Below are 16,322 nucleotides of genomic sequence, written 5' to 3'. Positions count from 1 at the left end.
TGCTGATTAGTCACTGAGAAGCTCATCACTGCAATAAATATTTATGGTTTGTATTAGCATTTTTTTCCCTCTCTCCACATATGTATGTATAATATATGCGTATATATTACACATATGTGTTGTTTTTTTTTTTTTTTAAAAAAGAACCAGTAAGTGAAATCTTTATCACTGCGTGCAAGCCTGCCATGGCTTTAGGCATGGGACTGGCTTCCTGCGCTGGGAGTGACAGCTATTCCGAAGTGATAATTGGTGTACTGTGTCTTTAAAAGGTTAAAACCCCTTTCAAAAAAGGTCTGGACTCCTAGTGGAAAAGACAAGCGAGGCATGGGTTGGCTCTGGATTCAGAAAACAGCTGCTGATTAGATTCTGTGTCTGCGGGCTGAATTTATTCCGTGTTTTTCAGCAGCAGGAATTCAAGAGGGATGCTTCTGTTTGGGTTTCTGATCGTGATTTATATTTATTCAGAGGAATAACAGAGGGTGGATCTGCTCCCGGCGCGAGCATGCTCACAACCAGCCGACTCTCCCATTATCCAACTGCCTAGTTTGGTGCTTCAATGTACATGGCTATTCCGTGTGCATATGTGTGTATACAAACACGCATGCATGCCTGGATGGACATACGTATGCACAGGTTATTTTTTAAGGACAATTCTTTCAATAAGGTCTTTACCCCTTACTTGAAACAGGTGTTCATGAAAAAAATGCACAAAATCCTGCCTGGCCGGAATAATTCATGAAGAAGGGGCTGGATCCGTGGGTCAGAGAACACAGGACCAGTTTGCCATCCCAAGGCCGAAGGTAGGGGACTCTGGGTTTTTATTCGACGGATGGATTCCTTGCGGTGTATTTTACCTTGTGATTGTGTTTTTGCCTGTGGCCGCACGGAGAAATAGGATAGCGAGCTGCGATTCCATTTTGTGGCTGCCTTTCTTAGGCAAGGGGTTCCGCTGCCAAGGCACAGGGGCCGGCCGGGTGGGCTGCGCGCGGCGGCCGGTGCCCCCGATGGGTTGAGCGCGCTGTTTGGCCTGGTGCTGGGGAGCTGCGAGAGCCTGAAGTGACCCCCGCGCGTCAATCACAGGCGGTGGCGGCGGCAGCAGCAGCGGCGGCAGCGGCAGCGGGGCTGTAACCCTGTGTGCGCCGTGCGCTCCAGCGCCGCTCGCAGCCAGCTCGGCTGGGCTCTGCACTCGCGCACTGGCGGCTGGCTCCCAGGGAGCCTCGGCTGAAAGGCACCTGCGTTTTCTTCAGCTGCCTTGGCTGTTGCTCCGGGATTGTTCAGGCGCTCCTGTAGCCTGCTTGGTTGAGAATGAGATTCGTATGATGCTGGCTGCTGAGACAGAAGGGACAGCTTTCTCTTCCCCGTTTAATCCTAGCCCCCTGAAGCAAACTCATTTCCCAATCCCCAACTCGACCCAACCAAACCCAAACTAAATTCCTGTTCTACTGGGGATCCCTGCTAGCAGAGAGAGTGCCTTCTTCAAGTTGTGCCCCACATTTTACCATCTTTTAAGTGGAAACATTCATGGTCCCGAATAGTCCCTGATGATATTGTCCAGACTGCTGAGGACTCCTGAGTGTGGCAGTCACCCTGAACCCGCGTAAATTGGACAGAGTGATGGTGCAGAGGAACTTGGAGGCCCAGCATTGGGTTCCTTTAACCTGGTTGGTATGGTTTCTGTTGCGGGTCTGGAATATCTCTGTGGCTAGGCCCTTCCTTGAACTTTGGGGGCAGTGGTTGTAGGAAGAGGGTCAACCAGGTATGGTTGCTGGGTGAGCAGCACCCTGGCCCTCCTTCTGGTGTTCCCGGACGTTTCTGGTAGCCTTGGCATTGTAACCACAGCAGCCAGGTGCCACCTGGAGTGCTTCTGTTTTATTAACTCTGGTTTGCATTTTGGGGGCTGTGGGGGGAGGGAAGAGGAAAGAGGGAGAATGAGGTGTTTGCTGAACTGATCTGCATGGCAGTGTTCTCTAGCCCATGTTTGTGTGATTATGTAATAATCAGATGTGTGCCCAAACAGCTCCCCACCATCTCCTGGCCCTCCCCCAGACTGAAGAAGTTGAGTGCTACAGTTGTTTAAGATGTCTTTATATAATTATGTGTGTGCTGGGGACAAGGAGGGAGTGGGGGTGAGGAGGAATAATTTGAGCAACTTATATGTGAAGAACATAGGTCAGTAATTGTGTGTCCCTCTGAGGACCGTGTGGCATTAGCTTTGGGTCAGTGTTGATCTGAAAACCCTCCATATCTCTTTCAGCCAGTCATTGCTTATCTGAATTTTCATTTGGTAATTTCAACCCTCTTGCACCCTGGAGAAAGTTGGACCCAGGAGAAGGACCCCTGCAGGGCCCCCAGTTTCCCAATTCCAGGCAGAAAATGAATCCTGAAGCCAGGGTGGTGGGCCAGGTCCCACCTGTTCTTCCTGCTCCTGCTGAGCAGCCAGTGTGGGGAGGAGTTCCTGTCCGCTAGGGTGTCACTTGTGCTCTGGGGTGGGCTATACTGCGAGGCTGAAAAGTAGACCTCAGATGCTGTCTGAGCTGTTTGACATGTCCTCTTTAAAGCTGTGACAGCTTGCAGAGGCTGGAGGCCCTTTACCTCATTGCATTTAAAGATTGTGGAAGTTTTTTTTGCAAAGGAGAACAGCTGTCCAACTAAGATACCTGCAGGCAGGAGGGGAGGGTGTGTGCGACACTTAGCACTTTTTGCTTCCTCCCCACTATGTCTAGTTAAGGTACCCACAGGATACAGAATTGTAAATAGGGGCCCTCCTGTCACACCCCTGAGTGTCTCAGCCTAGGGCTGTTGGGCAGATTTGTTAATTTGGAAGCAAAGTCTGGCCCCTGAAGGCTAAGATTGTATTTTTGCCCTCAACACTCCAGTGGGTTTGCTTTGAGGGCCAACTACTACCGTGAACTCTGTGGCAGTGGATCAAGATGTGCTCAACTGGCACTATTGTTGAGCTGTCTCCGCCCATTGTGTTTTAGTGGCAGCCACCCTCCTTGGAGTGGAGAAGTGTGTGCCGCCTTTGGGCCCTTGCCAAGTGAGCTGTTGAGACATTTAGTGTGTGAAAGGTACAGGCAAGAAGAAGAGATGCATTTAGTCTGAAGTTCTGGCGGGTTCTAAGACCTGAACTGATGAAAGATAACATTAAGAAAGCTGTGTGACAACTGGAAAGCATTTAACTTGTCTCTCACTCCCTGCTCCGTGGGTTTCCTGATGTCTTTAAGGCTCTTTTCTGCCCTCTGGGCTGCCCATCAAGGAGGCCCTGATGTGCGGTTCTCCATCCTGTTTCCTGGGGAGTCAAAGCGTATTTACAAATCTGCAGATGCTCTGGGCAGGCAGGGCTGGAAACAGTGGCTGTGGCAACAGGCAACACTGGCATTCTGGGTCAGACTTGGCCAAAGCCCGTGACCCATTTTCTTCCTTATCTGTAAAGTAGGTGTAACCATCATAACTTTACCAAGTCCACTGAACTGTCTTGGAAAGAAAATGAGTTGAGTTTAGTAACATATGCTCTGTAGTTGATGGGTGTTAGGATAATACCACAGCAATCTGGAACTCACATTTACACAATTTCATGTATCCAGTTGGGACCTAGGTGGCAAATCAAGTGAAAGGTCGTAAGTTCATGAGCTACAGTTCATGAATTTCGATCATTGGAGGAAATTTTAGACTCTCTTTCAGGCCTCTGCCTTTACTTCAAGTTTCAAGAGGCTTGGTTGTTAGTTTGTCAAATGCACCTAGCAAATTGGAAGCAACTGATAATGTACTGGGCAAGGATTATTAAAGATCTTTTATCAAGTATCAGTAAGAAGTAACAGTAACACAAGAAACAGAAAACCAAAAAAAATTAAAAGGCACAAGAATTGAAGGCATGGAATTCTAAAGCTAATATAAACATTTAATATAATCAGTTCAGTGAAATTTTATGTATTTTGATGGGTCTTCGGGACTGTTTTATAGCATAGTAACTGATACTCGCAATGATCCACAGGTATCTATAGAAGTTCAAATTATATTTTGTTATCCAGTTTAAAAAGACATGAGAGTTTTGAAGTATCCCAGAATGATTTTTTTTTCTTTGCATGATTCTTGGAGAAAAAAACTGCCACTATCCAGGATAATGGAACCCGTGAGGTTTCTGGATAGCCAGTGGCTTACTGGTCAAAATTATATCCCAACTATAAAGCCCTACTGTTGAAATTGAGAACTTTATGACCTTTTGTCAAAATTTATCAGAGGAAACTACTATGCTGCTGTTATTATTAGTGCTTATGTTCTAATGTTTGATACTAAAGAGTATTTTCTTTGCTATCAAACGTTAGAACAGGTTGAACCTCAGCCTGTCTCAACCTGTCTTGTTGATCCTCAGCCTCTCTTGTCATGACCAGGCAACACACTTAGAGTTCTTCCAGCTTGGTGACTTTAATGCTGGAGTTGGAAGAGAGCTCGTGATGGAAAAGTTGGAGCAGGAGAGGTGGACCCTAGTGGCCTCTGTTTCTTATGTCTGTGTAGGGAATGTAGACTTACCACAACCAGGATGTTGTTCAGTCTGTCATGGCCACACCCTTATGCTAAGGAAGGGTGTTTTTTCAGTTCAGACATTGTGCTGAAAACTGGAAGGGTGGCTGAGATGTACGAGCAGTGTCACACTTGGCCTGACCCTCTGACAATGCGCTCAGTTAAAATTGGCTCCAAAAAGGCAAGAAGAAAAACAAAAGTAGAGGAAAATAAATGTGGACACTTTTAGAATAATACTTTAGCATTTCAGTATAATCAATATGTGGAAAATGTGAAGACCTAATTAAAAGTAATGGAAGAATATTTCTCAGTTTCTAGATGCACATACATTCATTGTTTTGGTAACTTACTTAAAAAAATTGTTAAACTAACTAAAAAAAACTGTCAGTAACAGGTTATTGAATATAATCACAAATGCTAAGAACTCTCCAAAGATTCCCTGTGTCTAATTGTAGTGGGATGGAGAAAAAGGTATTCCCTGAAATCACAGGGGGCTTGGAGGCCAGAGGAGGTGGCGCTTGGTGGGGAGAAGTGACTGAACCGCATTATCCAGAGGGCTGCCCTGTTGGGAGGGTTCACAGTTGGAAATATGTGCTTGGGAGGCAGGGCAAGGATGGAAGTGGTGAGTACATGACTGATGGGCCTCCTTTCCTCATTACTAAGTGTTTTGAAATGCCAGGTGCAGCTGGGATTCTTGTGGATAAAGGGGGAAGCTTTATATCTAAATGTTAAGTAGGGGTGATCTGAGAATGCCCTTAAGATTTGGGGAACAAAGCCAGGGAGAAGCATAGAGAAGCTAGTCTCAGAAATCTTGAGATCTCTGAGCCTCAGTGGACCCTTGAATTGGGGTTTGGGGTCAGCTTTTAAAAAGTGTGTTATGTATAAGTAACTGAGATCCAAAGAAAAGCTAATAAATAAATAGTAGAAAGATACAGAAAAATAAAAGCCATGTTATAAATACACAATATGATCTGCTGAATCTCAGTCACCAACTTTAATCTATTGAATCATTCACTTGACTTCTAGGCTTAGCAATGCTGAAACTGTCTTAAGATTAGAGGAGCTGGACACAGTGGCTCATGCCTGTAATGCCAGCTGCTCAGGAGGCCGAGGCAGGAGGATCACTTGAGCCCAGGAGTTAGAGATTAGCCTGTGAAACATAACAAAATCCTGTCTTTAAAAAAATAAAAATAAAATTATCTGAGCATTGTGGCTTATGCCTGTAATTCTAACTACCCTGGAGACTGAGGCAGGAGGACCTCTTGAGCCCAGGAGTTTGGGGCTGCCATGGGCTATGATCACATCACTGTACTCCAGCCTGGACAACAGAGCAAAGACCCTATCTCTTAAAAATGAAGAGATCAGAGATGCCCTGATAAACATGAACCGATTTAATTTAAATAGAAGGAGAATTTTGAAATCCTCTTCCATCAAAAATATAATACACTAGGCCCTTGACATTCTCAGTGGATACATCTCAAGCCCTTGGCCAATCCCCAAGTTTGCAAGTGCAGAAATATTTGCATAGGCTCTTGACTTCCTCCTGAATCAGGTTTCCAGAGTGAAGAGGTTCCTATAACTATTCACAGGCTACCAATGATTTGCCTTTTCAACTTACAGTTAAGGAAATTAAGTTTCTTTCACCTCCAGAGAGTTTCTGTTTCCCTGTTGGCATCTTGGGATGGGGATACTGGGCCTTTGAGAAGGCTCCCTCTCTAGCTAAGTGATTTGTTCTTTGCTGTGGCTTTGCAATACACAGTTCACATTTGTGCTTCAGAGAAAAGACAAATTGCCATGTGGTGTGGCTATTAGGGGTTGTTCACAAATAACTGAAAAAGTGTTGAATCTACAAGCATCTGCTGGGTTTGCTAAAAAAAATTGCACATGTGTGCAGCCCCTCAAACTCCCCCCAATTCCCTGGCCCTCAGTATACACTTAATACACTGTTAGAAACTTCCTCTGACTGTCAGCAAATCTTGATGAGGGGAATTGGGCATCGCACAGCTGAAGCGTCTGGTAAAGAACTTAAAATGAGAGCATCACCATTGAAATCTTAGCAAGAGAAGCAGAATATAGTCATTTGCTCCATGCCCTCATTTTGAAGATTTCAAAATTTGAGAAGATTTGAAAATTTGAGGAAAAAACCCTACTGTGATTATGATTGTATTAAATAAAGGAGCCAGAGCAGAATGTACCCTGGGCCTTGCTGTACCTTGCTGGAAAGATTCTCATAAGAATGTTTTGGAGTGATGTGGGGAGAAGCTCATAGAATTTTAAGTGAGTTTAAGAGCACACCAATTATGGTTGAGGAGAGCATCTTTGCCCAGCAACTAGAAAAGATATGGCAGGAAATGTAGCAATTTGGTATGAGAGTTTATTATTAAATTTGTGTTGTGACCATCTTTTGAAATAACTTAAATAAAATAGCCCCTAGATATAAAATAATGCTTATAAACTGTGTAGAAAGATCTAAAGAATAACATTATGACCAAACCTTATGTAATCAACAGTCAATTTGAGAAAAATAATGTTACTGGAACTTTTGACGTCCCCTGTGTACCTCCCTCCATCCTATCCCATTCCCTCTCTTCTCAGGGATTACCGCCTTCTGGACATTTCTGTACCTTTTGTTCCCCTATGCTTTTCTTCATTGTTTTATCCCCTTGCATTTATATCCCTAAATCATATATTGTCTAGTTATGCATGTTTATGAACTTCATATAAATGGAATCACCCTGTTTGTCTTCTTTTGTTCTAATGCTCGTGAACTAAACACGAGCATTAGAACAAAATGCTTTTAGTTCACACCACGCCAGTAAGGCTCACTGGTTGACAAACGACTGGAATATTTCCATATCAGTTGGTAAGTTGCTGCTTACCTGATCCTTCCCAGGTGCTCCTATGTCCACCTCCTCCCCTTTCTAAATGGATTACACATGGCATGGCAGGGGGTCCTGGGCATCAGCTCTGGCACTATGGCTGGGACTTCTTTTGATTGAACACTGTCTGTGCCAACTGGTTGTTAAATGTTTCACTCTTGGATTCATTCACATTGTTGGACGTAGCTGAAATATTTTCATTTTGCTGAACCGTAACATTCCATTGAATGAATATATGGCAGTTTATATGTCTATTCTATTATTAACAAACATTTAGCTTATTTCCAGTATTTTGCTATTATAAATAGTGCTGCTGTGAACATTTTTTTTCAAGTTCCCTGCTGAGAATGTGTGTAACTTTACTTTGGGAATACATATAGTAGTAAAATTACTGGTCATGGGCCATGAGCATTTTCAATGCTGCTAGGATAGTTCAGAATTTCTATTATGTTATATGAGTTTCATGTTAATAAAAAATTAATTTCCAATATGTTTAACCAATGTCTCTCTATCCAGCTGCAGTAGTTACTTGCTCCTACTGCTCTGTAATCTTATAAACACTTTATATTTTGTAGGATATTGTCAGAAATTTTTGCCAGTCTTGTGGATGTATAACAGTATCTTATCTGGTTTCAGTTTATATACATTTGATTACTAAAGGGGGTCAGTATCTTTTCATGGGCTGTTGGCCTTTTGGATTTTCTTTTTTTGTGAAGTACCTCTTTAAGTCTTTTACCCATTTATTTGAAAACTGGGTAGTTTACATTTTTCTTATTTATTTATAGGAATTCTTTATATATGCAGGACACTATTTCTCTGTGTTGCAAAAAATACCTTCTTTTTGTAATTTTTTTCACCATCTTTTTTTAGTATCTTTACAGTGGCAGAAATTCTTAATTTCAATTTAGAATTGAATTTATCAATTCATTGATAAATATTATCAATTTTTATTGATAAATAAAAATAAAATTTATCAATCTTTCCTTTATCATTGAACATTTTGTGTCTTTTAAAGGACATCTTTAAGGACAATTCTTGTATTGTCTTCTAGAATTTTAAGTTTTGCCTTTCATATTCAACATTTTCCCTTGAGAATGATGTTTTCTTTGGATTTGATATTCCTTATCAGGATAAGGAACTACTCCTGTAGTTTGCAAAGAGATTTTTTTCCTTTCAAATTATATACATGGAGCTTTATTAAATACTTCCTCTGCATTAATTGAGAAGATTTTTTAGAATTAAAAAATTTGTTAATATCTGGTAAACTAATTTTCCAATGTTGAGTTAACCTTGCTTTCCTAGAATAAACCTGACTTGATTGTAATGGCTTCATTTCTTATACATTGCTAGGGTTTTTTGCTAAAAAAATTTAGAAGTTTTACATCTATCTTCATGAGTGTGTTGTACTATAATTTTTACTTCTTATGTTATCCTTGGCAGGGTTTTGTATCATGGTTTTGCTGAATTTGTAAAGTAAGTTATAGAATGTTTTCTCTTTATCTGTTCTTAAAAAAAAAAAAAAAGATTATGTGAGGCTGGAATTCTTTCTTTCCTGAAGATTTTTAACCTCTGATTCAATTTCTTCAACAGATAGTGGGTATTCTGGTTTCAGTTTTTTTCTTGAGTCAATATTGATTCTAGGAATTTGTCTATTTTATTTGAGTTTTCAAAATTTTTGCCATGAAGTTACTTATAAGATGTTATTTTTTAATGTTCTGTAAGATCTGTGGTTATGTCCCCTTTTCATTTGTAATGCCTTCTATAATTTTGTTAAATTATCTTTTCAGAATTTTCTCAATATTATTGGAGACTATCTCTAACCCTTGACTTTGTGATCCTCTCCATCATTTGTTTTCTAATCTGAATATCTGTACTAATTTTTGTTATTTTCTTTCATCTATCTTATTTACATTTGAGCTATTTTTCTTTCTTAACTTCTTAAGTGAATGTTTGGCTTTCTAATTTTCAGGCTTTTCACCCCCACTATGAGCATTGTAAGCTATACATACTACTTTAACTTCATATATTTTGGTATGTAATGTTTTTATATAATTTGGTTGTATTTCATAATTTTCACAATGATTTATTATTTGGCTTATGATTTAAAGCTGTGTTTCTTAATTTTTAATCCTCTGAATATTTATTTTTCTTATTGTTACTAATTTCTAACTTAATTGCATCATTGTTGTCAAATATTGTTTGAGTGCTACCCAGTCTTTTAAATGTATTGAAGCTGACTGTAAAGGTTGGCATGTAGTCACTTTTCATAATGTTCTGTGGATTTTGCCATTGTTAGATTCAATGTTCTATGTCATTCCATTAGATCAGCCTTCTTCACTGTGTTGTCCAGGTCTTTTATACCTTTACCGATTTCTGTATGCTTGATCGATCAGTGACCAAGAGAAGTATATTATAACCTCCCACTATGATTATAGATTTTTCTGTTTCCTCTTATGGTCTGTCAGTTTGTGTTTTATACATTTTGAGCCTTTGTTATTAGGTACCTATAAGTTTGAATTGTTTTATCTTTTTTTTTTGAAACGGAGTTTCGCTCATTACCCAGACTGGAGTGCAATGGCACCATCTCGGTTCACGGCAACCTCCGCCTCCTGGGTTCAGGCAATTCTCCTGCCTCAGCCTCCTGAGTAGCTGGGATTACAGGCACGCACCACCATGCCCAGCTAATTTTTTATATTTTAGTAGAGACGGGGTTTCACCATGTTGACCAGATGGTCTCGATCTCTTGACCTCGTGATCCACCCGCCTCGGCCTTCCAAAGAGCTGGGATTACAGGCTTGAGCCACCGCACCCGGCCGAATTGTTTTATCTTTCTGGTGGATTGAATCTTTTATGATGAAGCAGAACTTGTTTCTTTAGTAATTATTTTAGTCTTACAGACTATTCTGAGTAATATTAACATAGCTCTACCAACTTCATTTTGGTGTTTTCTGATAGAGCCTGAAGTACAGTTTTTATCATTTTCTTTATTGAGGCTTTGTTGTTGACAACTTCTTTGATTTTGTTTGCTTGCAAATGCACAATTTTCCCCTTGTTTTTGAGAGAGGCTTTTACTGGGTAGAATTCTTGGTTGTCAGTTATTTTCTCTCCAACACAATGAAGACATCATTCAACTGTCCTGTTTCTGTTGTTGCCTCTGAAATCTACTGTCTTGTCTATAGTCTTCTCTCTCCTTTGAGAATAATCTGTGTTTTCCTTCTGGTTGCTTTAAAATGTTTGGTGTTCTACGGTTTCACAAAGCATGTCTAGGTGTATATTTATTTTTATTTCTCATACTTGGTATTCATTGGAGTTCCTGGACCCATGTGATAGTATCCTTTATGTTATGGGAAATTCTCATCCTGTCTCCTCTTCCCATGAGACCACAAAAGATTCAAGTAAAGGTCACTTTGTTGGCTAACATCTTCAAGCTAGCTTCAGGGATTGGCTCCTATTCTGGGCTTCAGATTTCGCTTAGTTTTTGCTCACTGAATATGTCTTACTAACTTGCCAGCTCTTTAGTCATTTCAAAAGATGTTTTTCTATAGTATCCAGTTTGCTTAGTGTTTTCAGTAGAGTTGGTTACTCATCTAATCCACCACCACTTTAACACTGCAGTAGTCCTTAACACTTGAAACTATGCCAAGTCTATTTACAGAATATGTATATTTTCATACATATTTATTACAGTGACCAGTGTATTTAATGATTTATTCAATAGATATGATACTATGTTCTTAGAAATGTGATATATACCTGCTCCTTTCAGGCTAAGACAGAAGACAAGTTGATGGTAGTGGGTTGGGTAGGGGTGCTTTAAACCTGCCAATAAGAGCGTTACTAGATTAGAAATGAATGATATTGAGTAGATATACATAGTTTAGTGTTTAATGGCAAAAGTATATCAGGTACTAGGGAGTTAAGTATTCTTTCTTAGTAAATTGGGAGATGCTGATGGATTTTTGGCCAATTTTCAGTTCTACACATTGGCAATTCTGCTTCAGTAGGCTATTTCTCCTGGATATAGCTTTTATTCCAAACCTGGAACAGAGTGAGCTAGGATTAGAGATGGTCTCTTTCCTCTTCCACTTAGTAGATGCCCAGAACCATTTGCTTTTTTTCTCTTATGGATGCCTATTGTTTTTTGTTTTTGCTTTTTTTCTGTCTTGGGCCAGAGTTGTACCCTCCTATGTCTTCATTCTCCTTTTAAAATAGAATTATAGGCTTCACCACCTGGGGACCAGCTCTCTTTTGGAGAAATAAAAAGTGAAAGCATCTAGTTCTCCAATACTATCTCTTTCAATTTCCAACAAACAGGACTGGGGTGGCAGCTGGCATCCCCAGCTCCCCTTCCACTGCCCATGTGTCTGAGTTGCGCTTGGCTGAACTCAACTTCCATGCCTCTTAGCCAAGGAACTTTATAAACTCTCTTTGTCCAAGAAGTTTCCGACTGATAACTCTGGTGTGGTTTACTGCCAGGCCAGTGGGGCCTGCTGCTCCCTTCTTGGTGTAACTTCTGCACAAGGGTCAGTGGGTTGTCATTGTTCTCTTTCCTTTCTGTGAGCCTACTAGTGATGGGGCACAGCAGATGGACATTCTGGCTGCCATGGGCCTCCTGCAGGCCCAGGGGAGAGAACCGTGCCAGCCTCATGTTCTCTTTCTGTTACTGCTGCCTCTTTGCCCTGTCAACCTCTCTGTTCACTTCTTATCCAGTGAGGACAGGGATGCACCTCATATGGGTGCCGCCTTAGGTAGCATGTGGGCAGTGGTTGGTGAAGGGTTCCCTCTTTTCCCATCTTTCCCAGAGTTCAAGGTGGTAAGAGCTCACTTTGCTGTTACCGCAGACTAGTATGGCATTTGCTTCCTCTGTCTTCTCTACCTCCTTTTTTCTCCTGCTGTGGGACCTCTCCCCATGCCTGTCCTTAACTATCTTGGAGAAAACGATTAAAGGATTATCAAGGATTACAAGAAGGAATATGTTTTTCTTGGACAAAGACAAATGACCTCCCTCCCTGCCAAAGCCCAATAGTTTTTGAAAAGGTACTTCCTCTTTTTCACTGAATTTATGTATGCTTTCTACCCGGGAGGCAGAAGCCGCAGAGGGGTCCGATGAAAGCCTTACAGGCTTGCCAGTCTTCTCTGTGAGTCACTGGCTGGTTCTGCAGAACATCTGCCCCTCTGAAGCAGGCTGAGGACCAGTCTGCCTGGGGGTCTGATCATTTCCACTAATTTGTAATGGCAGTGATGGAAATGCTTGGAGCTTAGGGGGCTGTCACCTAGGATTGGCTTGGAAAAGGCAGTGGTAGGCTTTGAGGAGAGACAGAAGGAGGGAGAGAGAAAGAGAGGGAAAAGAGCAAAGAGGGAAAGAACAGGGAACAAAAACAAGAAACAGAAGCAGAACCGACATGCCTCTCACTCAGCTTCAGGGCACAGCACATTTCAGTTGCGACTGCATGACATCAAGTCTCTTGTGAAAATGTTTTCTAAATTGAGTATAAGTTACATGTAAGAAAATTCCCCTTCTAAAGTGTACGATTTAATGACTTTTGACAAGTGTCTGCACTGGTGTAGCCATCACCACCGTCAAAATATAGAACATTCCCATCATACCCTAAAAGTTCTTTCATGCCCATCACACTTAATTCTTCCCTCCCATCCCCATCCCCTGGCAAAACTCTGTTTTCTAAAACTAGAGTTTTGCTTTCCTAGAATTCCATATAGACAGAATCATAAAATATGTACTGTTTTTGCTTCTGGCTTCTTTCTCCTAGCATGATGCTTTTGAGATTCATCCATGTTGTGTAGATCAGCAGTTCATTCTTTGTGTGGCTGAATTGTATTCTGTTGTGTGGATATGCCATGGATTTTTTATCTGTCCACTTGTTGATAGAAATTTGGGTAGTTTCCAGATTTTGGCTTTGCAAATGAAGCTGCCGTGAGCACTTGCACGCAAGTCTTTGTGTCTCCTCAGCTCTCCTAGGTGAACTCCTTCAGGTGCCCATTCTGTCTGTGCTTGTGCCTGCTAGCCTGTCACCAGGTGGGCCCTTCTGTTTCCCTTCCTAGGAGTGAGCATCAGGTAAGAATGGGATTTCAGATGCTACTACCTGTGCTAGTTCCTAGCAGTCACTTAGACTGTACTGTATTCTCATTGTCTGTCGACCTGTTTGACATCCTGACTAGGCTAGAGACAATTTGGCATAGGAATTAAGAGCACAGGGTTCAAGTCCCAACTCTGTCATATACTAACTGTGTGCCGTGGACAAGTTACTTAACCTCTATGTGCCTCAGTCTCCTCATCTGCAACATGAGGATAACAGCACCTATGTCATGGGGTTGTGAAATCAGATAGACAGACATGCTTGGCCTATAGGGAATACAATGTTGAATGACTGGACAAGAAGTAGTATCAGGGTCTGGAATGCACACATCAGATCTCCTTTTAGTGGCTCATAATGGCACCAGAACTGTCTCCATCAACTGCTCTGTTGCCTGGCACCCTGGCATCCAAATTCCCACTGGATGAAAGCTGAAAGCACTGCCTAACACTGCATGGGGAGTGCCTGTTTCCTTTGTCATCTGCTGCCTCTTCTTCCAGCTTGGATGCTGGCTGCCTCCTTTTGCTGCTTGAGCTAGAGTTCTGTTTCTGTTTCTCTGAATGTCTACTACTCTTTGAAAAACGTAACTATAAACTCTAAGGGATCCCACCTGTTTGCTTTGTTCCTTCTCTCAGTTCTCGGTCTAGACACATCCACTATGTAGGAAGCAAGGCCTAGAAAGGCCCCACCCACACTCTTTAATCCTTATACCCTAGTGCACAAACCTCTTCATGTTCCACAGGGCTGAAAGCCCTATGTTGATTAGAGACATGACAGAGTGACCACAGGCTCAGAAATATTTGTCCTACAGCTCTACCAAGGATGTAATTGTCAGGGTAGCCTTCATCATAGCCAGGGTTGTAGATTGTCATTCCGCTTCTGCATGCCAAGGGCCAAGGACCCTGTGGATGGCAGCTCTCTTGTTAGGATTGGGGATTGGAGGCCCATAAGTGCAGAGTTGGAAAAAAAGATTTAGCCTCACAGTTCTTAATCCAGAGAAGCACTTCCTGGGTTGACCATTTTCTCTCTAGAAGAATAAGATGATTCTGGACAAGGGTAATCAGAAGAACTAGAGAAATCAAAATGCAGGATTGATCTTTGAAAATCACCAAAGTGGGGTATAAAGTACAGTGATCGAAGTTTCAAGTAGAATCCTCGGTGGGCCTGTGGGAGGTGTTTCTGGAGTCTGGGAACTCTGAGTGGTACTGTATCACTGCCTCCTTTTACAGCACACTCGGCATAAAGCATGCTGATAAGCATCTCCCATGGCAGTCTCATTTCATTCCACTTCTGTGAGTAGAAGATGATTATTTTCCCTTACAGCAGTGGGTCTCATCAGAGGGTTCTGATTTTATTGGTCTGAGGTGAGCCCTGGGCATTTGGACTTTTAAACACTCCCCCAGTGATTTTATTGTGCAACCAAGGTCAGGAACTGTTTTATAGTCAAGGGAATTGAGGCTTCAGAGGTCGAAGTCACTGGCCTGGGGTAACCAAGCTATGTGGGGAGGTGCAGCTAGAGCACAGGCCTAAGTGACTGCATTGTTTGATCCTGGGGCCCTCATTCCGTCCACCAATAAGAAAACAGTCAGGGAAGGTACAATGACTCACACATGTAATCCCAGGACTTTAGGAGGCTGAGGCGGGGAGATCATTTGAGGCCAGGAGTTTGAGACCAGCCTGGGCAACGTAGTGATACCCCAACTCTGCTAAAAATCTAAAAATTAGCTGGGCATGGTGGCACATGCCTATAATCCCAGCTACTCAGGAGGCTCAGGCACGAGAACCACTCGAACCCAGTAGGCAGCTGCAGTGAGCCAAGATTGCACCACTGCACTCCAACTTGTGTGACAGAGTAAAACTGTCTCAAAAAAAAACCCCCACAAAAATAAAAGAAAAGGAAGTAGTCAGTGCTGGCTCCGAGGTGCTGGGCAGGAAACGGTCAGTAGGGATACGAAGATGCTGATGGCTTTCCCAGTGCATCCTGGCTGACCCAACACTCTTTAAGAGCCTAAGCATGTGTGTGCTCTGAGCCTAAAAGGCTCCCCAGACAGAAAGCTGTCAGCCTTAGCTCCTGGCCAGCTCAGCAGAGGAGCACGCCACCCAGCTGTCCATCAACTCTAGGTCCAGGCTTAGCTTGGTCGCATCTGGGTTCAAGAAACAAGGACAGATGCTTCTTGATTTCTTTTCTAGTGTCACTGTGTAGCCAGGCATAAATATCTTGGTCCCACCTGAGGAGAGAAAGGTAGGATAAGTCGGGCAAGTGTGGTCTTTTCCAGCCTCACCTGCGGTAATAACTGCAGAATCACAAGGCCTGAGTGCTCACTGCACCCATCAGCACCCCATTAAGAACCTTGCACACATCACCTCATGCACCCTTATAGGAATCTTGTGAAGTAAAGACTCTTAGTATCTCAATTTTTCAGATAGGGAAACTGAGGCACAGAGCATCTGGCAGCAGAAATGGGAGTAATCCTAAGCATTTGCTGATCCTGGGCTTCATGCTTAATCACCATCCTATGCAGCCTCCGTGGACTTGGTTTTGCCTTGTTCTTGAATTGTTTCAGGCGCCTCATCTAGTGGTCTCCAGCCTGAAAATCAACTGTGAGCAAGGGAGTTGCTGCTTCATTTCCGGCACAGAGTTGGATTCATAGCAGGTGTTCAGTAAATGGTGGTTGGTGGATGTATTTTATTTTATTTCAAGTGATTTTATTTCTCAAGATTCTACAATATCACAGTACTGTGAAAATAATAAACGTGTCCCATGAATGTAACCCAAGCTACCCACTTTTTAATGTTTTGACTTCTAAGTATTTCTAAATACTCTCCCTACTCT

At 42.2% G+C, this 16,322-nt stretch overlaps 1 protein-coding gene across 4 annotated transcripts in view; it reads left to right on the top strand.

Annotated features, from left to right (window-relative positions):
• The window catches only part of HIVEP3 (HIVEP zinc finger 3), a 536,372-nt gene that overhangs the window by 131,207 nt on the left and 388,843 nt on the right, over nucleotides 1-16,322 (top strand). For 3 of the 4 annotated variants that reach the window (XM_035251050.3, XM_035251042.3, XM_078331408.1), the window contains one exon: nucleotides 689-800. The exons of the other annotated variant lie outside the window; for it this stretch is intronic. The gene's annotated coding sequence lies outside the window, so the exon portion shown is untranslated. The remainder of the gene's footprint in view (nucleotides 1-688; nucleotides 801-16,322) is intronic. 4 annotated transcript variants of the gene reach the window in all.

The sequence above is a fragment of the Callithrix jacchus genome, chromosome 7, assembly GCF_049354715.1.
Source record: "Callithrix jacchus isolate 240 chromosome 7, calJac240_pri, whole genome shotgun sequence".
Classification (NCBI taxonomy): Eukaryota; Metazoa; Chordata; class Mammalia; order Primates; family Cebidae; genus Callithrix; species Callithrix jacchus.
The sequence above is the reverse complement of the archived record's forward strand: the minus strand, read 5'-3'. Positions and strand labels throughout refer to the sequence as shown.